The 23499-nt window shown below is 41.4% G+C and overlaps 1 long non-coding RNA gene across 1 annotated transcript; it reads right to left on the bottom strand.

The window, feature by feature from the left end:
* Positions 1 to 1090: 1090 nt before the first annotated feature.
* Positions 1091 to 10460, bottom strand: LOC117515048. Its single transcript, XR_004562014.1, has 4 exons — positions 10339 to 10460; positions 5425 to 5427; positions 2887 to 2891; positions 1091 to 1103 (listed from the first exon to the last, which is right to left on the bottom strand). It is a non-coding gene; the product is annotated as an uncharacterized LOC117515048 (long non-coding RNA).
* Positions 10461 to 23499: the final 13039 nt, after the last annotated feature.

The raw sequence follows: 23499 nt of genomic DNA, 5'->3' as shown, positions 1-23499 counted from the left end.
TCTGTGTGACGACCGTTTGTCCAACACTGTGACGCCGAGGATCGCTCCAGGTTTGACGCACCGTGCCTATTAAGGAGAAGGGTGAGGGACACGCTCCATCAGCACACCTCAGAGGTAACTAAAGCTTAAATGACTTTGAGTAATTAACAGTAGTAATTTGGCGTCTTGCACGCAGCAATATTTGAGCTACTCTGATAATTGTGTAAATTCGCTCTGTGGCGTGCGGATTGATGGTCCTCCACAGGCTGTGAGGGCTGTCTCTTTAATTTGAGTCTGAAGTAGAACCTGAATGTGTTTGCTGATGGTGTGAATCCTAAACAGTATTTGTGTGAACAGTGATTTACCTCACCTCTCGTCCTTAACAGGCGCTGTCCGATTCATTAACCACCTGGGGGGTGCCGGCGGGAATTTCTGGGTCCAGAACTGTCGGGCTCCAATCCCTTGGGCGCTAGGAAGAGCGCGCCGTCCTCCACCCCGCCAGGCCGTTAATTCACCTTTTGTTTATACATAGCACTTGTAAAATAAATCTGTTTTCTGGAACCGCTCTCTGTTTATTTAGCGCTGGGTCCTTGTCAGACGCTGGTTCGCTCCTCAACCCGCGTCCTTACATAACATTCGTTCCATGTAATTTTCTGTTGCAGCCATAAGGTGGCAGAAGTATTACAGACAATATAGTGTCTGGCTGTGGAAGACCCACTGCGCAATATTCTGAATGCAAAACTTTTGAAGGCATAAACACTTGTAGTCAAAAATTAAGAGATTTTATTTCAGTTTGTATTTCACGCAAAAAAAAATTTAGTCTCGTCTTTTTGCTTCAACAATAATGCATGTCAATATCATCTTCAACGGCATCTTGTCATCATCTTGTCAGTCATGAAAAAAATGTTTATTAACAAATACATTTCGTCTTATTTCGTCTGATGAAATTAACACTAGACCGCAAGTGACTGCCACCATCTGGACAGTACGGTGGCTGTGCATTAAACGATGGATGTCAGAATGTGAGTATGTTGTGTAACTTTCAACCTTAAATAAACTGTAAAAGTAGAAAAGAAAACAGGTGCTGCATACAGATTGAGTGCTGTACAAAACAAAGGCAGAGACTTTGAGTTTTTCCCAGTGAAGTCTGGCGTTCATCAGGAAAGGGTTCTGGTGTTCTCATTGTTCAATTCTTGCATGGACTGGGTGTTCGGTAGGGTTGTGGAAACCAGCAAATTAGGTGGTTTTGTTGATGAGGAAAGGGTTACTGACCTGGACTGCTGTGATCTTTGCAGAATCAATGGATGCCCTGATTGCAAGGTTTGCGATTGTTCAGGACCAAGACTAAAATCCAGATTTTAATGACTTTTTGGACTCAGGGTATATCTGCATGTGGTGATAGCAGAGTGGGACAAAGTCACCAACAAGTCACTCTCAAGTCATGAATCAGTAAGTCCCAAGTCCCAAGTCAAGTCTCAAGTCATAATCACCACCAATTGTTGGCAAGCTCACTTGAGACTTGTGACTTGGGACTTGAGACTTTGTACCACCTCTGGGTGAAAGTGATGAACTTGTAGAATTATTCACTGATCTCAGCAGTGACATGCATGTCTCTGGGCCCTTGGCCGTTGAGATGCTTGGGAAGATCCCAAGGAGATATGAACTCACTAGACAGATGTTTGGTGATGCTGATGTCTTTTAGTCCTGTCATATTGAGCCTTGACCCACCACTAATTGCAAAAAAAAAAAAATGTTTTATGTGGAATTCTCCTCTGACATACCCCAGGAATAACATATTAAAAATAGAGAGCAATAGAAGGGATGGAACGGCCCAAAATATACTAATTTCTGTTAATTAGGTATGAACATCAAAGGAACAAGTCAAACAAATGGAAATCTTGTATCTGTCATCAAAACAAGGACTGAAATGCTGTCCACATTCACCTGTAGTGCTGTTAGCTACTTAACGCTGCTGTTTCTGTATGAAAACGGTGCTTTATCGTTCCCAAAAATGAACAATTCGTTAGCGATACAAGGATGTTTCATTCTTTCATTCAGCTTTAGTTATTGATTTGTTCAGATATTGGTGCGTTTGTCAAACTTCGTTCAGTACGTTGGACTTGGGAGGTTGAACAAAGTTGGATGAAAGTCAAAGGAAATGCAGCCATTACAAAAACTAAATGAAAAGAAACCGTCAAGAATGAAAACAAAAAAATTGAGGTTGTCAGTGGTATTCGTTCAAATTTTTCAACAGTTTAAAAATTCTGATGAAACGCCACCTGCTGCCTCTGAAAGTCAACGAAAGTCCATATTTCTTGTTTCGTTTGGGTTTCATTGTCTTTCGTTAGTGCCATGTGACCGGGCTTTATGAACCCAAGATACTTCATGTTTTGTATGGTCAACTTCATTTAATTTATTGATTAGACATCCATTCCTGCATTTAAGGCCTGCAGCACTTTTTTAAGAGTTGGGAAGTGCCTAATTTATTCTAAATATAAGGATTAAATCATCACTTTTAAAAAAGGTTTTCTTTAGACAAGTCAGAGGATGGTCACGTGAACATTTCCAAGTCACTGAATATGTCTTTGGATGGCATGGTGGCTTAGTGGTTAGCACTGTGGCCTCACAGTGAGAAGGTCATGGGATTGATTCCCACCTGTGGCCTTTCTGTGAGGAGTCTGCATGTTCTCCTGGTGTTTGCGTGGGTTCTCACGAGGCGCTCCGGCTTCCTCCCACATCCAAAGACATGCAGGCAGAGGTGGGACAAAGTCACTGTCAAGTCATTCTCAAATCATCAATCGGCATGTCCCAAGTCAAGTCTCAAGTCGTAATGACCACCAATTGTTTGCAAGCTGACTTGAGACTTGACTTGGGACTTGCCGATTGATGACTTGAGAATGATTTGACAGTGACTTTGTCCCACCTCTGCATGCAGGTTAGGTGCACTGGCAATGTTAAATTGTCCGTAGGTGTGTGTGGAGGTGTGAATGTGTTTGTTTGTCTATAAGTGGCTCTGCGACAGACTGGCATCCTGTCCAGGGTGTACCCCGCCTCATGCCCTATGACTGCTGGGATAGGCTCCAGCCGCCTGCGACTGGATCTTGTGGTTAAGGCGTTGGACTTGAGACCAGAAGATCCTCGGTTCAAATCCCAGCCTGACTGGAAAATCACTAAGGGCGCTTCGACAAGGTCTTTAATCCCCTATTGCTCCCAGTGTGTGGCAGCACCCTGACATCGGGGTGACTGTGAGGCATTACTTGTAAAGCACTTTGAGCGTCTGATGCAGATGGAAAAGCGCTATATAAATGCAGTCCATTTATTTATCTTGGATAAGGGGTTGAAGATGAGTGTGTGTGAATACATATGTCTTGGACTTCATTTTGTGTCAAGTAACAGTGTTCAAAAATTGAGTAACTATGCTGGAAGGAGATCAGTGAGGGAATCCACAATGAAGTCCAGACATCTCTCAAGGAGTTTTCGGCTTCTGTGGTTGTCATTGGAGAAATCATGCATAGTGTAACTTTTGTCTGTTGCATCACAAATTAGATAGCTTCATGATGAAGTAGTATGGAGGAAGACTTTCTGAAAAAGAACATGTGAAATTTCAGCTGCAGTTTTCCAGCAGGCACATGGGAAACCCGTACCTAAATTTGACCTGTTCATGCTTCATTCCAATATGAAGCTCTTAATGGAGATGTGTTTTTGGTTCTAACATGATGTCTACTTTCCAGAAAATCTGTCATTCGCTGGTGATATAATCCTTTCAATTCAAGTCTAATCTGGGGACATGTACTGATGCTGTGCTTCACCGCATCCGTGACACCAGGGAACCGCCTTGGGTCCTGGATGACAATCACACAGGCAGGCAACTGGTCCATACCCCCATCTCTAAAATAACCAGCTATCTGCTGCAGCCAGGTGAAATGTGGGGGTCTCCTTGGCCTTCTCCAGCTACTGGGGTCCTCAACACTCAGGTATCTGAGGAAATGTAGCCTAACCATTGCCAAGAAGCTTTCATTCAGATTCACCAATCAACAAAATAATAATAGGAAGTAGCTGGTCCCCCTTTGAGTCATTAACTCAAACCAATAGGAAATGCACGTTATTTTAAAAAATGTCAGTTCTAATTCAAATCTCTGCTGCTTGCAGTCGCTCACCTGCACAGTACCTCCTCCACCACACTGTAACCAGTCTGCCCTTTTGTGATGCCTTGGGTTAGGCGCCATCTCTGCCTTCTTCTGATGGCTAGGTATGAGATCTGCATGCACCTACACTCTGTTGCGATGAGAACCTCCACCAAAGACTGTTCTAACAGTCTATACATTGTCACTAAGGATTACAGTCTAACTTTTTCTTGTCTTCTGAGAAAATAGTGCTACAGTTTAGGAAGTGATGCGGAATAAGTATTCTGGAAGTGAGATCCAGAAGAAAGTTTGACACATAGTGTAGCAACATTTAACTCAAAAAGTTGTGACAGAATGTTGATGAAATGAGGGATTTTATTTTGAATTTGACATACTCTTGATCCAAGATTCAGAAGAAATTTTACGCAAAATGTGGCCTTGGCAGAGGTATGCTCACTCTGAGTGCCTTCTAGTTTTGTATGCAGACAGAAAGACAGACATGAGTGATTGGAATGCCCTGCTGGACAGCTGGGTTAAGAAAAAAACTGCTTAACTACGGAGGCTTTTCTTATCTGCCACCACAGAGGCTGTGTGTCCACTGTCTTCTGAGGTATGCTGAGGCCTGAAGACTACTCTCAGGGCCAACAGGATTTATTTATGTGCTGCTAAGACACTATCAAGGCTCCTTCAATAATTATACAAGAGATGTTTTTAAACCCTTGACACAAAACCAGAGACCATACTCTCAGCTGAACTCTCCTCTGCCACAATAGAGCTACAAGTACTTTTTAACTGCAGGTCCTCTGTATTTCTTTCTGGCTGTCGCACTCAAAATACACACTTAACCCCACGGTGACCCTTACCGCCCTCACCAGTTTCAGGTTGAATAGGCCCCAGTAAAAATGTCACTTTAGAGCCTAACCTGTAACCCCTAACACCAGGGGCGTAGGTTTGCATATGGACCATAGGGACAAGTCACAACCAATATTTTGGGATGGCAAAATAGTCCCTACCAATATTTAGCATTTTTGTTTATATAACAAAATCATTCACTATTTTTTTGCGAACTCGATACTATAATTTTAGTCGTCACGTTTTGTGTTTTCGACGTGCCAGAATGACAGGGTTACCCATGTTGCAATTTCATTGGCTCACGTTCTTCTCACATGGACGTAAACAAAGTGCATCTCGTGGCAGGCAGTGCTTCATTTGTAAAGTGGGAGGTCCCGGAGCGCAGAGGATGGGTGGCTCCGGTGCAGTGTTGCCAGATGTACGATAATTATCGTATTTGTATGATAGTTTTGCCATCTGTACGATGTACGATCTATAATGGGAAAAAACCCAATATGTACGATAATTTCAGTTGGTTGCCCAAACACGCATCTCTCTCTGACACCCAAGAATCATTTTGCAGGCGTTGCACTCAGGCGGCATCAAAGACACACCACACACAGGGCTGCTGCTGGCTTTGGGCTGCCGGGACAGTCATTTGAAAGCCCGCCCCCTCCCCATACAAAGTAATGAGTTCCCATCCAATCTCTGCAGGACAGGACAGGAAGATTCCCAACCAACATCTTTTTTTTTTTTCGAAACTGTATTTCAACAAATGCAATAACAAACGAACAAAACACAAGAGCAAAGAGATATACAAGAAAAATAAAAAGTTCAAGTTCCTTATGGAGGTGTCAACATTTTTTCTGTGTTCAACAAAATCTGCACAAGTGGCCATGGCATCGGATGACGACAGCGACCTCGAGGTTGAATTCGACTCTTTCTAGTCTGGTAATTAACACATGTTTGTGTTACTTCACAGTCTGCTAGTGCATTTGCTTGTGCATTTGCGTTCTTTTTGTGCCATAGTTTCCCCATTAATATAATTACTGTTTAAAAATGTGACATAAAATTCTTTGTAAATTTAAAAAAAAAAAAACGCTAAAATAGCTACGTTGTATGCGTTTTGTTTGTGTACGATAATTTCTCCCAAAATACGATAATTTTGAGGTTTTGGTACGATAGTTTCATATTTCATATCTGGCAACACTGCTCCGGTGCAGAAAAACAAGAAGGGCGGGGGGGAGGGGTTGCGAACAATGCTGTGCGCCACACTTAAAATAAACTGCACACCCACACAAACACGCACACACACCTTCACAAATGACACTAACATCCTGCCTTTTCCTTAAAAAATACATTTATGTTTGCTGTCTGTACATATAGCATACTGTTGGAAAGCACGGGTTCTTGGCTTGCTGTCAGTGTTGAAATTTTTCAGAGTGAGGGCTTACATGAGAACTTACGGTAATGAGAATCAGCGGCGCACTAGTGTGAAACTTCCGTGTTTTTCCTCTGCGTTATGACATCACAGGCTTACGTTTACCGTAATATACCATATACGAGGGCTGTCAATAAAGTTACGGTCCTTTTTATTTTTTTCAAAAACTATATGGATTTCATTCATATGTTTTTACGTCAGACATGCTTGAACCCTCGTGCGCATGCGTGAGTTTTTCCACGCCTGTCGGTGACGTCATTCGCCTGTGAGCACTCCTTGTGGGAGGAGTCGTCCAGCCCCTCGTCGGAATTCCTTTGTCTGAGAAGTTGCTGAGAGACTGGCGCGTTGTTTGATCAAAATTTTTTCTAAACCTGTGAGACACATCGAAGTGGACACGGTTCGAAAAATTAAGCTGGTTTTCAGTGAAAATTTGAACGGCTGATGAGAGATTTTGAGGTGATACTGTCGCTTTAAGGACTTCCCACGGTGCGAGACATCGCGCAGCGCTCTCAGCCGCCGTCATCAGCCTGTTCAAGCTGAAAACCTCCACATTTCAGGCTCTATTGATCCAGGACGTCGTGAGAGAACAGAGAAGTTTCAGAAGAAGTCGGTTTCAGCATTTTATCCGGATATTCCACTGTTAAAGGAGATTTTTTTTAATGAAAGACGTGCGGACGGGTCCGCGCGTCGGGACGCAGCCGCCGCGACGCTCCGCCACAGGAAAAACACCTCTGTTGAAAGCCTTAAGGACAAGTTGGAACATGTCCTGCCTGTTAAACAATTTCTCATATACTCACTCCACTGAAAGCCATCAAAAGCCGCCTGGATTTTACAAATGGTTATCAACACGGAGGTGTTTTTCCTGTGCCGCCGCACCGCGTCGGCTGCGTCCCGACGCGCGGATCCGTCCGCACGTCTTTCATTAAAAAAATCTCCTTTAACAGTGGAATATCCGGATAAAATGCTGAAACCGACTTCTTCTGAAACTTCTCTGTTCTCTCACGACGTCCTGGATCAATAGAGCCTGAAATGTGGAGGTTTTCAGCTTGAACAGGCTGACGACGGCGCCTGAGAGCGCTGCACGACGTCTCGCACCGTGGGAAGTCCTTAAAGCGACAGAATCACCTCAAAATCTCTCATCAGCTGTTAAAATTTTCACTGAAAACCAGCTTAATTTTTCGAACCGTGTCCACTTCGATGTGTCTCACAGGTTTAGAAAAAATTTTGATCAAACAAAGCGCCAGTCTCTCAGCAACTTCTCAGACAAAGGAATTCCGACGAGGGGCTGGACGACTCCTCCCACAAGGAGTGCTCACAGGCGAATGACGTCACCGACAGGCGTGGAAGAACTCACGCATGCGCACGAGGGTTCAAGCATGTCTGACGTAAAAACATATGAATGAAATCCATATAGTTTTTGAAAAAAATAAAAAGGACCGTTACTTTATTGACAGCCCTTGTATATCATTGGAAATCCCTTTTCTTTTTTTTTGGCAAATTAGGTTGCCAGATACCTACAACTGCATTATTGATGAAGAGAATAGATTATACATCTTGTTTGCAAAAACTTTTTTTTTTTTTTGTTAGCTCCACAAGTATTTTTTTTTGTTGTCTTGTTCTCTCAGGTGTAGGCCTATAGAATAGATTTGTGATTTTGGGTGCAATTTTGTTATTTAAGCTATTTGTTTGTTTGCCTACACACTTAATATTGTAAATAAAGTGTTAAATTATTCAGCATTATGTCGTCATATGTTATGTATTATGCTGTACTTGTGCGTCTAATGGTATGAGTGGGTTAGGGGGTGATGGTGGTGAGCAGGGGGGCCGGGTGGGGGGGGGGGTGGTATTGTCCCTACCAAAGCTGAGACCAAACCTACGCCCTTGCCTAACACAGTCTCTTGGTTTTTTCTTTTTTCTTTTTTTTTGGGGGGGGGGGGGGGGGTGTCGGGCTGTTTGTTTCTTTTTATGGGGTTACAAGAGAGGTGTTTTCTTTTCCATACCCATGGTATTCTCATCAGCACTCCTATGTCACCTGTCTAACTCCATAACACAGCTGTGGCCTTGATGGGGCAAAATAAAAATAAACAAGTGCAATCAGAGATTTCTGACATCTGCCATGGGTTGACGAGGACTCAAAATAATAGATATATGATTCACATCGTGACCTGGACTTTCCCTTGATCCAGATTCCACAACACAATGCAATAATTGCATACTGACCCAGAATGGACTGACTTTGTTTTACATTGTGATGTTGTATGCTTCTGCTGCAGGACCTGCATCAGGTTCACCAACATCCAATCCAACAATGATCCAGAACAGGGATCTTGATCCCAATCGACTCCAAAATTTAATAGGGTCTTCCATGGTCTAATATCTCTAGAAAATTTCATCTAAATCTGTGCACTAGTTTTGACGTAATCCTTAAAAGCCTATAAAGTGAATTCCTGAGCCAGAATCCAGATCCAGATCACCTCCAAAATTCAGTGAAGTCTTCCATACCTTAATATCTATCTGTGGTGCAAATTTGACTAGAATCCGTGAAGTAGTTTTGACGTAATCATTTAAAGCCTATATAAAGTGTAATCTTGATCCAGAAATTTTGAAAAATCTGGATCACCTCCAAAATTTAATGGAGTCTTCCATGGCCTAATATCTATCTGTAGTGAAAATTTTATCAAAATCTGTGCAGTAATTTTGACATAATCCTGCTAACAGTCAGACAGACAGACAACTAAATAAACATGGATTATTTTATCAGGTCCTTGGCAGACGTAAAATACTAACTTAAAAAATCAAGAATGATTGCTAAATTCACAGTTTGGCATAATGCCTGTGTAAAAATGATGGTCTGTAGCATTAGAAATACGAAAGTAATACATTTTTACCTTCATGGTACGAGGGTCCTTCAAAAAGTTCTCAGACTCACCCAGAAAGCGACACAGGAGAAACATTGTTCTTGGATTCTTTTTCAACATAGTCTCCATAAACTTCATTGCATTTGGTCCAGTGATGTTCAAGCTTCACTATCCCTTCACAGAAGAAAGTCAGGTGTTCAGCCTCCAGACAGTTTTGTTTCCTGATGAGGCTGAGAACTCTGTCTTAAGTTCTGATTATCATGCATGATCTTTGATAACTTCAGAGCAGACAAAACCTTGGGCATCTCCTGTGATCTTTGGTGCCCCCATCCAGTCTTGTATAAAGTACCTCAAAGTGATACTTGATTGAAAGTACAAGTATGTTACCATAAAATTACTTTAGTAAAAGTTAAAGTCTTCTTTAAAAATGTTACTTGAGTAAGAGTCTTAAAGTATTTGACATTTACTGTACTTAAGTATCAAAAGTAGATTTCTCATATAAAATGTAGTTTAAGTAAAAGTATTGAGTAAAAGTAAAATGCAAAACAAGTGGAGAGTGAAACAGTGACACAAAAAATAAGCCAGTGTGGTGTCTGGATGAACCAGGAGGGGGGCCTCAGCCCCTATAAAAGGTTGGACCCGCCTCTGGCAGAGCAGTTGATGTTGGTCATTTTCAATCATAGTGGAGCATTTTGTGGCAATAAGAGACAATGGTTGCTACAGCACCAGCTGGGCGGGGCCAAAACACACAAGAAGTCTATTTTATGCAAATACAGAGTGACATGGCGCTGTGACTGACAACCTTAGCAAAAAGGCAGCATGAAGTCAGCCGGCTGGCTGCTCGCTTGAACTAAATAAACCAAGATGGCAGAAAGGTGGCAGGAGTGATGTGTGACTGAAGAATATCTGTATGAGGGAAGGGGAAACTTACAAACAGTAGTGAGACTAGATATGCTGTACAGCTTAGAGATGGTGGTGCTAACAAAAGGACAATTGGCAGAGGTGAAGATGCTGTGATTTTCTTTGGGTGATGAAGATGGACAAGATTAGAAATTAACATATCAGAGGCAGAGTACAGACAGGACAGTTTCGAGACAAAGTCAACTGAGCTGGTTTGGACATGTGCAAAAGAGGGACTCAGGGTATGTAGGAAGAAGGATTCTGAGGATGGAGTCACCAGGCAGGAGAAGAAGTGCAACGCCAAAGAGGAGGTTTAAGGATATGCTAAGGGAGGACATGCAGTTGGCTGGTGTGACAGAAGAAGAAGCAGAGGACAAGATGGAAACGGATGACCTGCTGTGGTGAAAGAAGAACATGCAGAATGTTCCGAAACAGCTGTATTTCTGTATAAATGTAATATGTTTGGCATTTCTTTCTCATATATTTTGTGAAAGTTAACGAGAAATAAACACTTCTAAATGTAAAACTGTAGTGATTGTAACTAGATAATACCTCTGAAGTGATTTACAAGACATCTTACGGAGATGTTAGCATGCTAGCTAGCGATATAGGAAAACCACTGTGAAAGATGTTAGACTGAAACAAATCAAGTGAACTTTTGTTCTGTTAAAACTCATTGTGACAGTATCTGGTGGCCATGTCCGGGTAACGCCCAGTAAATGATAGACGCCAACTCCTTGTCGCTCTCATTTGTAGATAATGTGACCCCAGGAGGGGATTGGTACAGTACAAAAAAGAAGGAAATAGTAACAATGGACACAATTAAAACTGACAAAAACAAGCACAAAAATAAGAACATATCAAGGAAAAGCCAGTAAGTATTCATATTCAGAGGATGGAAGAAAAACGTATTACTTAAGTGCTTCTCGGATGTGTTCGCAGTGTGTGAGGGATTAGCTAACAGTCAGTGATTACCTTGAATTTTTTTTGGCCGAACAATGTTCGTCCTTTCTGTTCCCCCATTTTCAATACATGTAAATTTTCTGTCATTGTTCTTCAACTTTCTTCTACATTTGCTTCTGTAAAGCCAGCAGCACAAACGGTGCAGGAAAGGAAGGTTTGAAGGACAGGGAGGAAGGAAGGGAACTACGGGGATTATGTCCTGCATTGTCCCATCACTACTCCCTCTTCAGAAAAACATTTGAGACCTTTCAGCGGTTTTGCCCGACAGTTGCGCTCAGTAACTCCCATGCAAACATGTAAAAGCAGACAATGAAGCATACACTCGCAAACGGACACATTCAAAGTGTTTCCTCACTTCACAGACAGAATGAAATCTGGCCTTGCTTACAGGTGGGGGCAGTCATCTGTTACAGCCGCCTTCTCCTCCAGCCTCACTTTCATCCATTCTTCATGGATCTGCCCTCATTTGGGGCCCCATAATGCCTTTGTGTGTAGTGATAGCCTGTGGCCAGCCTGAAAAGTAGGGTTATACAAAGGGCACACAGCATTCAAGGCATTGTCAAGGTTTCTTTTTTCTTCCTGATTTCCCAGTTATTCAAAATATGATCATTTTCTTGCGTTGAATCACATAAATGCAACCAGGTGAAAAAATACGTACCTGTGGAGAATATACGTGGTTAAAAACTATGAGTTTTAATTTCACCGTTGGGCTGATTTAATACCTGCTGCTGTCACTATTGCGCTGTGCCCCCATGTGTGAGGGACAGTGTACTTTTTACTGGGGGAAGAAGCACCCAAAGAAGAGCACTTACTTTAAGAAAGAGGCACCAAGAAAGGACATTTTTTGGAGCTGAGAAGTGGAGAAAACCATAGACATTTTAAAAAGTAGACACCGCATCGACCGCTACTGCCTATTGGCACTGACGCAATACATGTAGCTATGATGCAGGACAAATGGTTTGGCGTATTTTAATATTCATAGTGGGATTAAGAGTAATAGAATACTCTGATATAACCTACACTGTAGACAGGTGTTTTGCAAGATAGATGGATAGATAGATACATACATACATATCTATATATATGTATGTATCTATCTATCTATCTCTCTATATATATATATATATATAAGAAGAAGGGGTGGTGGCCAAGTGGTTAATGCACTTGGTTTCAGTTCAGAATGTTCTGGGTTCAAATCCCACCCCTGCCACATTTTCCATGTAATGTGGAGTTGTGTCAGGAAGTGCATCCGGCGTAAAACCTGTGCCAATTCAACATACAGATCCACCTTGGATTTGCTGTGGCAACCCCAAGTGCAAACAAGGGAGCAGCCGAAGGGACTTTTACATATATATAAGAAGAAGAAGATCCCAATTCACTCATAGAATTTGAGTCTGCCGTGTTTCACGCTGACAAGGAAGATCCCGATTCACTCAATGAATTTGAGTTGTCACACTACGCAAGAAGAAGTTGCCCTGATTCTATTTTGCAGGAAGGACCCCCCCCAACTCCCACAGCTTATTAAACATTGATAAATGACAAATAACCACAAGCATGATTCGTGGTGGCAACCAACCACTTATCTCTGTAATAAGTTATGGAACATCTGGCAGCTACTTGCTGTAGACCAGGCAGATGAACTTTAGTATGTTGCAATGAGATTATACAGGTTATAAGTGGTGACTAAAGCATTGCATCACCTGGAGTTGGCAGCAGGTGTTCAGGACCAAAAGGATCCGGGTTAATGTAGACTTCAGACTTGTGAATCCTGACTTTGTAACAAGATCCATGTGAATGTGCCGAGTGACTTGGGACTCACCCTAATCTACATAGCACCCTCATACCGAACAACTTCTTAACCTCTTCAATCAAACATAATGACAACAGTATTGCTATTAATTGACCTGTGCATGCACTTTCCTTTCCTTCTCATATGGAAAGGATTTATTTTCACTTCCTTATTTCCTTTTCATCACCCTTTTGTCCAGAAGCTCCAACCCGGATGCCCCCTCCTGGGGCAGTTACAGTGCAGCTGTCACCCTCGGCTCGGTTATCCGGCCTGCGGGGTGAGCAGAGCGGAAAAAGAGAGGGAAGTATGGGATGATAGTTTAGCATTTCTGAGAAGTCGTGGGTGTCGTTCTGGAGTGTTTGAACAGGTGTTACCACAGTTTCTCTTCCTTTCTGACTATCCACCTCCAAATTATATTCAACTAACTGACTACAATAACTTCCAATTATATGTTGCACATGTTTTTTATGTAAAAATGTTTCTACTCTTCTGACTGGAAACAAGTCTGGACAAGTCTGGAGCAAGCACTTCACCGTATCCAGAGCACCACAGAAGTCCTGGATGGAAACCACCTAGGCAGACAACTGGTCCATCGCCACATCTCTAACCATCTATCTGCTGCAGCCAGATGATCTTCCAAATAGACCAAGTGCCAAAGACATCCAGCCATCACCTCAGGTCACTGGTTAGTTTCTAAATCTCACAACCATACAGGAAGACATTTACCACCAGGACTCTAAAGACTTGGACTTTCGTTCTACTGCAAAGATATTGGCATCATCAAACACCACTGTCCATCAACGTCATGAGTCCATAACCTGTTCTCAGGTGTCTCTCAGTCTTAAACACAGAGGCCCCAAAGACGTTTGCTACTGCTGAGATAAATGAGTGTCTCCACAAGTTCAGTGATGGCTGACTGATGCTGAGTCTAGGCAGTCTTTCAAAGCCTGAATCTTACTCATGATCCAGGACCATCACAAACCCAGACACTCTGATTCCTCACTCAGCTTCTCAAGCGCTGCAATCAGGGTATTCATAGATTCCACAAAGATCACAGCCTCATCCACAAAGTCAAGGTCGGTAAACCTTTCCTCATCAACAAAAGCACCAAATTCATTAGTTTTGACAGCCCTACTGAACATCCAGTCTGTCCAAGCATTGAACAGTGTAGGAGCCAGTACACATCCTTGACAAACATCACTGGTAAAAACTCAAAGCTTGCTTCCACTCTATACAGCGAGGATGTTCTCTTACCTATAGGAAGGGAACATGATTGTAAAGGAACATCAGTTGTGATGCTACAAACAGATGTTGCATTTCCCAGAGCGGCAGCTTCAGCACTGGGGACCCCAAGAATTTTTGTCATTTCTGCCCTTCAAGACACTAAAGGGAGGTGATGGTCTAGTGGTTAACCGATGGGCTTCGGATCAAAGGATCCTCTGTTCAAACCCCAGCATGACCGGAAAATCACTAAGGGCCTTTGCGTAAGGTCCTTAATCCCCTAGTTGGTCTGAGTGTGTAATGAGCACCTTGCATGGCAGCACCCTGACATCAGTGTGTTTGTGTGAATGGGTGAATGTGAGGCATAATTGTAAAGTGCTTTGAGCATCTGATGCAGATTGAAAAGCGCAATGTAAATGCAGTTCATTTTCTAAAACCAATAAATGTCATTTGACTATTGTCAAATAGGAATAGTAGGCTGTGTTTTTCAATTCACATGTATGAAGGGCAATTGAGAAGTTTTGAGCCTGAACCAGAAAAAGTAGGGTGTGGTTCTTCAACTTTTGCATTCTGAGAAACCAACATTTCTTGAGAATGTGTGAAGTTTTGACGCACTGGGTGCAATGGAGAGAAATGCAAAAGTTGAAGAACTACACCCTTCTTTTCTTGGTAAGACTCAAAACGTCTCAGTTGCCCCTCATATTTTCATTCTTACCATTTTTATCATAAAAGTTTTGTTATTTCCACTCCTCATATGTTGATCTCATGTGGACTCATTCACACACCAAATTCACATATCGGTGAAAGTTCCCGCTATGATCTAGATAGGAGATATCAAGTATTTCACTCGGTATCAACTGGACTTCTTGTTGGTTTTTAAGGCATTTTGCCAAGTGATATCTTCTGTTTTGAAATGCAGCATTGTGTGGTACACCCAGCATACATCCTTAGTGGGACAAAGTCTCAACCACAAATCAAATGAGTTCAATCTGATCAACGAAACAAATCATTTTAATTCTTCCTGTGATTTGTTAAAATACATTTGTTTCCAGAATATCATCGGGTGTACCTTTCTTGACAGATGTGCGAAATGTCTTTAATCGTTTTGGGAGGCAATGACAGGGTCATATATGCAACCCCAATTCCAATGAAGTTGGGACACTGAGTAAAATGTAAATAAAAACAGAATAAAATGATGTGCAAATCCTCTTCAACCTATATTCAATTGAATACACCACAAAGACAAGATATTTAATGTTCAAACTGATAAACGTTATTGTTTTTGTGCAAATATTTGCTCATTTTGAAATGGATGCCTGCAACATGTTTCAAAAAAGCTGGGACAGTAGTATGTTTACCACTGTGTTACATCACCTTTCCTTCTAACAACACTCAATAAGCATTTGGGAACTGAGGACACTAATTGTTGAAGCTTTGTAGGTGGAATTCTTTCCCATTCTTGATGTACGACTTCAGTTGTTCAACAGTCCGGGGTCTCCGTTGTCATATTTTGCACTTCATAATGCGCCACACATTTTCAATGGGCGACAGGTCTGGACTGCAGGCAGGCCAGTCTAGTACCTGCACTCTTTTACTATGAATGGATGGCAGCATGTGTCTGTCCATTTCAAATGAGCTTGGGCCCAGAGAAGGCGGCGGCATTTCTGGATGTTGTGGATGTATGGTTTTAGCTTTGCATGGTAGAGTTTTAACTTGCACTTGTAGATGTAGTGATGAACTGTGTTTTACACAATGATATCGGTTTTTAATGCAGTGCCTCCTGAGGGATCGAAGGTCATAGACATTCAATATTGGTTTTTGGCCTTGCGGCACATGTGTAGAAAGTTCTCCACATTCTCGGAATCTTCTGATTATATCATGGACTGTAGATGATGGAATCCCTAAATTCCTTGTAATTGAATGTTGAGAAACATTGTTCTCAAACTGTTGGACTATTTTTTCACGCAGTTGTTCACAAAGTGGTGATCCTCACCCCATCTTTGCTTGTGAACGGCTGAGACTTTTGGGGATGCTCCTTTTATACCCAATCATGACACTCACCTGTTTCTAATTAATTGTTCTTTGAGCATTCATCAACTTTCCCCGTCATTTGTTGCCCCGTCTCAACCAATGTGTTGCAGGCATCCATTTCAAAATGAGCAAATATATGCACAAAAACAACAAAGTTTATCAGTTTGAACATTAAATATCTTGTTAAAAAAAAAGAAGAAATAACTGGTGCAGCACATATATAAGTGCAAAAAGTCTTTAATAAGTGCTGAAAAAAATGTTCAAAGGGACTGATGTTTCGATGTGAGAGTCACATCTTCCTCAGAGTCCTGGTAGTAAATATCTTGTCTTTGTTTTGTATTCAATTGAATATAAGTTGAAGAGGATTTGCAAATCATTGGATTCTGTTTTTATTTACATTTTACAAAACGTCCCAACTTCATTGGAATTGGGGGTTGTAGATTCAGAAGATTCAGATGGCTTTCGATGGCTTTTCAGTCGAGTGAGTATCCGAGAAATTGTGTAACAGCTGGACATGCCACAACATGTCTTGTGAGACTTCCAACACGGAGGTGTTTTTTTTTTTTTGTTGCGCGCAGTGAGCGGCTCCGTGCTGACGCGCGAAATCCTCCGCATGTCTTTCATTACAAAATCTCCTGTAACAGTGGAATGTGCCGCAAAAGTGCTATGTCCAGCTCTCTTGCCATTTCTGTGGTAGTCACATGATGTCCCGGATCAACACAGCGTTCAGTTTGGAAATGATCTGGTCATTCCAGCCTGTCAATGGCTGCTCGGTGCGCCGCGCGCCCTCCGCCGCTGTGGGCCGTCTTTAAAAAGGTTTTAACACTCCTTAATCCGTGTGACTCCGACAGAATCTTCACCGAAATCCATCTGAATCTTTCGAATGGTTTCCAACTGGCTGTCTCTAACAGTTTCTGAAAAAAATTTCATGGACCAAAGCAGCAGTCTCTCAGCTATTTCACTGACAATAAAAATCCGACGAGGGGAGTGGACCAGTGCTCACTCAAAGCCTGCCCACAGGCGAATGACGCAACCGACAGGCGTGAAAAAATTCACGCATGCGCACGAAGGTTCAAGCTTGTCTGATGCAATCACACGTGATTCAAATCCATATAGTTTTTGAAAAAAATAAAAAGGTCCGTTACTTTTTGGACAGACCTCGTACTCTTTTTGAAGGAAATCTTCCTCTATATCGCTTCATCACGAAGCTGTTTAACTCGTGATGCAACAGACAAAAGTTGCACTATGCACAGTTTGTCCAACCACAAATCACAGAAGCCAGTAACTCCTTCAGAATTGCTTGGGTCTCTTGGTGGCTTCCCTCCCTAATCTCCTTCCACCATGAACACTCACCAACTTGCTACTTTAAATAAAGCAGAACGAAACTCCACATTAGCTGAACTCTGTTTGCACATCAGTATGTCGGCTCACCTGCCACCCTATCCATCTCACTCCTCTGGCTCATTTTGGCCAAGTTGAACGAGGGGTCGAAGCAATTTAACACTCCTCTGCTGTGCAAAGTGAGAGGAGGGGTTGGTGGCAAGGCAGGTGGTGCTCAGTTCAGTAAGAGGACTCTGCATTCCCGTGTGCATGTGTGTGCGTTTGGGTCTATGATAGCCCATATAATTCCTTAAAGGTTTGCCATTGTTGGTCTACAGGAGCAGAGGTTGCAAAGCAACAACTGGTCAGCTTTGTCATCACTACCATTACAACTTATTAACCTTATATGTCACTGAAAGGTAAAAATTTTTAACATTTTCCACTGCTGCAGCCACGTGTATATGTACATGTAGGGGAGAGTCCACTGGTCCTAACCTCTTTATATTATTTAATGGGGTATACTACAACCTCAAACTTATTTTAAAGCTCATAAATAAATGTAATAATTTAAAATAGCTAACAAACCAGATCCAGTTTTGTTCCATTTACAAAAAATAAAACATGATTCTATTGACATACACCATTATTCACCTTTAATTGTGCTGTTGTCTATAAATCTGTTGAACTAAAAATAAACAAATAATGGTAATTCACCATAATTAAATTTTTTTTCTTTAATTGACACACTTTATTTTAGTGCAACATATAGCCTACCATAATTGTAAAAACACTTCAACATGCTCTCATTAATACTAGGACAAGGAGTAGCTGACCCTAGGACTAGTGGACCCTCGGGCTAGTGGGAAGTTCTCGTACATGTATCAATGATTCTTATCATGAGGTCTCATTTATAAAACACGGGGCAGAATTAAAAATTTAACACTGCATGCACAAAGGTGAGGATGGTACTTCCAAGCTCTGAGGCATTAAAACATGAAGAACTCCTGCAGGGTCATTCCATACCAAATCACCTAGGGGTCTCCAGACCACCCCTCAGATTTAATTGGAAAAAAATCTTAACTAAAGATATGTATGTTTCTCCCCACCATGCGAAATATTAGCTTACATTTCTTCCTAATTTAGGAAATAGGGTCCTTTAAAATTTGGCCGCAAAAAAAGGAATGTCACAATTCCAACTTGTAATTTTATAATGGAATAATGGAATTATAATGCAAGCAGTTATCAGTTATCAATAGCGTGTTCATCTGAGAGTTGTGGTAAATCAGTGTCATCATGAAAGGAACTCATCTAAGCCCACAATCTTAGTTCTGGCACTCTGCAATAATACAGTCAACAAAACTGGTTTGTCCCTGTTCCTATGATGAGTGGAAAAAGCTGAAAATGTTTAATGTTTGACGACACATAGAGCCATCATGTGCAGCTGCAGCTGCCGTTCTCACAGACAGCAGTAATGGAAATTTCTCTCACTGTGACGGGGAAGCAGGTTATTGTGACATGAAAAGGCATTTGCTCCAGCTTTCGGTAATAACTCAGTCCTTGTGTACCTTCTTCATTAAAGAAAAGGGGAATTGTAAAGGAGAACCAAAGAGTTCAATCTTTCTCTCAACAGACCAGAGAGTTTTGTTTCTCCTGGTCTTCAGGTACCTTTTTGCAAATTCCAGGTGGGCTGCCATGTGGCATTTACTAAGAAGTGGCTTCTGTCTGGCCACTCTACCATATAGGCCTGATTAGTCGATTGCTGCAGAGATGGTTGTCCTTCTGGCAGGTTCTCCTCTCTCCGCAGAGGAATGCTGGAGCTCTGACAGAGTGACCATTGGGTTCTTGGTCACCTTCCTGACTAAGGCCAGCTCTCAGAAGAGTCCTGGTGGACCTGAGCTTCTTCCATTTACAGATGATGAAGGCCACTGTGCTTATTGGGACCTTCAAAGCAACAGAAATGTTTCTGTACCCTGCCTCAGATTTGTGCCTTAAGACAATCCTGTCTCGGAGGTCTACAGACAATTTCTTTGACTTCATGCTTCGTTGGCGCTCTGGTCTGCACTGTCAACTGTGGGACCTTATATGTAGACAGGTGTGTACCTGATTTTTTCAAATTACATCTATTTGGGGTGACTCAGAATTCAGAAAAGGAACTCTAATGTGAAATATTTTTGGACAATGGCAAGGAAAGGAAGGATCAAAAGTAAAATGTTGTAGTTTGGGCATTTATAAAAACAGTGACATGACGGTAACAAATCAGTTGCAGTAGAACTCATCAATGTGTGTGTTTCAATTGTGCAATTTGAGGTAGAGAATTGAATGTACACTAAATTAAAAACATGTATATAGGGGAAAAACCTTCTATGAAAAATGGCAATGGAAACCAATTTTTGGCTATTACAGCTCACATTACATACATAAAGTGTATGACACTGTATGTGTGGATAGAGGAAGAGAGCTTATTAAACGCTATAAGAGATGACATTATGCCAATATTAGGTTTTTTAAAAATAATAAAATGGAAATATCTTGCGGAATGTAAGGCACCTTGACACTGGCACCAATTTGACCCCAGCACTGGTACACAATCTTGCGTGACAATGAGTAAACTCATCATAAACTGTGGTAAAGCTGCGTGCCAGTGCCAGTTGCCACTTGTGTGAACTAGTCATGACATTATGCAACCTATTCTGTCCGTGTCATTTCGCACAGGGCATCTGAATGATTATGATGAGAAGTTATATCTATGATAAACACAACTTTACAGATACATTATCTAACTAATAAGAAGGAATGAAAATGCAACTGTTTTACCAATTCGTTACTATATATATATATATATATATATATATATATATATATATATATATACAAGGTCTGTCAATAAAGTAACGGTCCTTTTTATTTTTTTCAAAAACTATATGGATTTCATTCATATGTTTTTACGTCAGACATGCTTGAACCCTCGTGCGCATGCGTGAGTTTTTCCATGCCTGTCGGTGACGTCATTCGCCTGTGAGCACTCCTTGTGGGAGGAGTCGTCCAGCCCCTCGTCGGAATTCCTTTGTCTGAGAAGTTGCTGAGAGACTGGCGCTTTGTTTGATCAAAATTTTTTCTAAACCTGTGAGACACATCGAAGTGGACACGGTTCGAAAAATTAAGCTGGTTTTCAGTGAAATTTTAACGGCTGATGAGAGATTTTGAGGTGATACTGTCGCTTTAAGGACTTTTCACGGTGCGAGACGTCGCGCAGCGCTCTCAGGCGGCATCATCAGCCTGTTCAAGCTGAAAACCTCCACATTTCAGGCTCTATTGATCCAGGACGTCGTGAGAGAACAGAGAAGTTTCAGAAGAAGTCGGTTTCAGCATTTTATCCGGATATTCCACTGTTAAAGGAGATTTTTTTAATGAAAGACGTGCGGACGGGTCGGGATGCAGCCGCCGCGACGCTCCACCACAGGAAAAACACCCCTGTTGAAAGCCTTAAGGACAAGTTGGAACATGTCCTGCCTGTTAAACAATTTCTCATATACTCACTCCACTGAAAGCCATCAAAAGCCGCCTGGATTTTACAAATGGTTATCAACACGGAGGTGTTTTTCCTGTGCCGCCGCACCGCGTCTATTACAGCTCTCATGAGAGTCTCGTTGGAATGCCCGTTATTGCGAGAGGACAAAACCCAGTAGATGCTTTCAGACAGTCAGTGGAAACGCACTGTAGCATTTTGTCAGCATTCTGAAAATATTGCTTAACTTTTGTGAAAATATTTAATGGAAACCCATCTAATGGTTGAGAGAAAATATACTACATGAAGCTAAAAGATGTCAATCACACTACAGCGCTTCAATTTATTTAATTTGTATAGCGCCAACTCACAACAAAGTCGCCTCAAGGCGCTTCACACAAGTAAGATCTAACCTTACCAACCCCTACAGCAAGCACACAGGCGACAGTAATAAGGAAAAACTCTCTGTGATGATATGGAGGAAGAAACCTCAAGCAGACCAGACTCAGAGGGGTGACCCTCTCCTTAGGCCATTCTAACAGTTACAAGATTTTTACAAAGTTTAACAAAGTTTTATGAAGTTTTTATATATTATTCGTCAGGCAGCACTGTGCAGAAAATACTTGATGTTTGAAAAAGTTCTATCGGTCACATTGCACTGTAGAAGGGAGAAGAGTTACCAGAACCACCAGTTTCAGCTTCTCTGAATGAAGTAGAGGTTGTTCTAGTTTTATAGTTGCACAGAAAGAGATTTTATTTGTTTTGATTGTTTGAACATTGATGACGTATCAAACTTGTCCAGAGGTCCTTTCATAGCGTGTTGGGAGGAGGAAGTGCTGTTTCTTCCCACACTCTCCTTTATTAGCTCTTTTTCTGAGACATTTGTGTCAGCAGTATTACTCATACCTGGGCTGGATCTGACTTAATCACCCACTTCCACTTCCTGTTCCTCGATGTGCCAACAACCTGCCATGGGCGAACACTGATGAGTAGTTGAACCAGCAAGAAAGGGGAAGAAACACATGACAATTGTATTGTTAGTCCCATATATATAACATCTGCAGAGTGAGAAGAAAGCGCAGAGGAATGCAGCACTGTTCATTCTAATTATAGTGGTTTTCTTCAAACTTGTGAGCCAGGAAGAGCTCCTGGCTGGAATGTTTTGTCAGCGGTGTCTGGTATTGATAGGATCTTCTTCAGGACCTACACACAGAGATCATGCTGGCATGCATGAAATCTCTTGCTTTAATGATATTGAGTAATATTATCATAAGACAAGAAAATTCAAATCGCAGTGGTGTGTTAGGTCTGTAGAACATTCAAGGAGTTTCAGTAACTGTCATAGCAAATCAATGTAAATGGTGAATATACAAGTTTAAATGTATGCACGGCTGCTTTTTCTGCACCTTTGTTCCACAGTTGATGTCACACTCACAATTTACAATATCATATCTGTCTAGTATTTTTTTTAAAAGTGTCAATGCAAATTGCGATCATTATTATTTTTGTATAATGTATTAAATATAGCACAATGCTAAAATCATATTGTCTTACGTACAATTTGTACATGTTCAAAATCAAAGCGTTCATGCAGGGTTCTTCCCAGCGCAGTTGAGCATAGGAGGCCCCTATGCCGTGGTTTGGGACCCTATGCTGTGATTTAACCACCATAGGGGGACTTTTCTGTTTTTTGTTTGTTTATTTGTTTGTTTGTTTTTTCTTTTTTAAAAGGCCTGTCACAAGTTATTTATGTACCAGTTAGCAACACAAAGTGGCACTCAGAATGCAGGAAATACATACACATGCAACACTCACCGTGTGGCTATGCCTTGTTTAGTTCCCCTATGCTGTGAAATAATCCTGGTGAGAACCCTGATTTGTTCATGTTGTGCAAATCAAGGAATATTATTAAATTACCATATGTGCATTTACAGGTTTTAAAGGAACAAATTTAACTGCTTAGTAAGTTAAATCCATAAAATTGTAAACAAATTTCAGAATATACAACCCCAATTCCAATGAAGTTGGGACATTGTGTAAAACCATTTCAAAATGAGCAAATATTTGCACAAAAACAATGATGTTTATCAGTTTGAACATTAAATATCTTGTCTTTGTGGTGTATTCAATTGAATATAGGTTGAAGAGGATTTGCAAATCATTATATTCTGTTTTTATTTACATTTTGTACAATGTCCCAACTTCATTGGAGTTGGGGTTGTATTTATTTTGTGTCCATCTTTACAAAGACATAACTGCAGATGATGCATTTACATGTTGCCTGAAAGCAGCGAACAGTAAACCAGATGTTTCATTATTGTCATTGAGAGGATGATGGACAATTTCGCTGCCACTGGCAGTGAACGCAACTACTGCACTGTTGCATTTGGCATTTTCAACTTTTTCTGCTGGAGGCACTCGGTTGTAATTAGTTAAACATGAATACTGTTTGCTCGCGTTGGAATGCCCGGGGCATATTGCTTTTAAATATGCCTAAAAAGATCGTGGGAGAACACATGAGTGCATGGTCAATTTTA

Source organism: Thalassophryne amazonica, chromosome 8 (genome assembly GCF_902500255.1).
Source record: "Thalassophryne amazonica chromosome 8, fThaAma1.1, whole genome shotgun sequence".
Classification (NCBI taxonomy): Eukaryota; Metazoa; Chordata; class Actinopteri; order Batrachoidiformes; family Batrachoididae; genus Thalassophryne; species Thalassophryne amazonica.
This window is presented reverse-complemented; position numbering and strand designations above follow the sequence as displayed.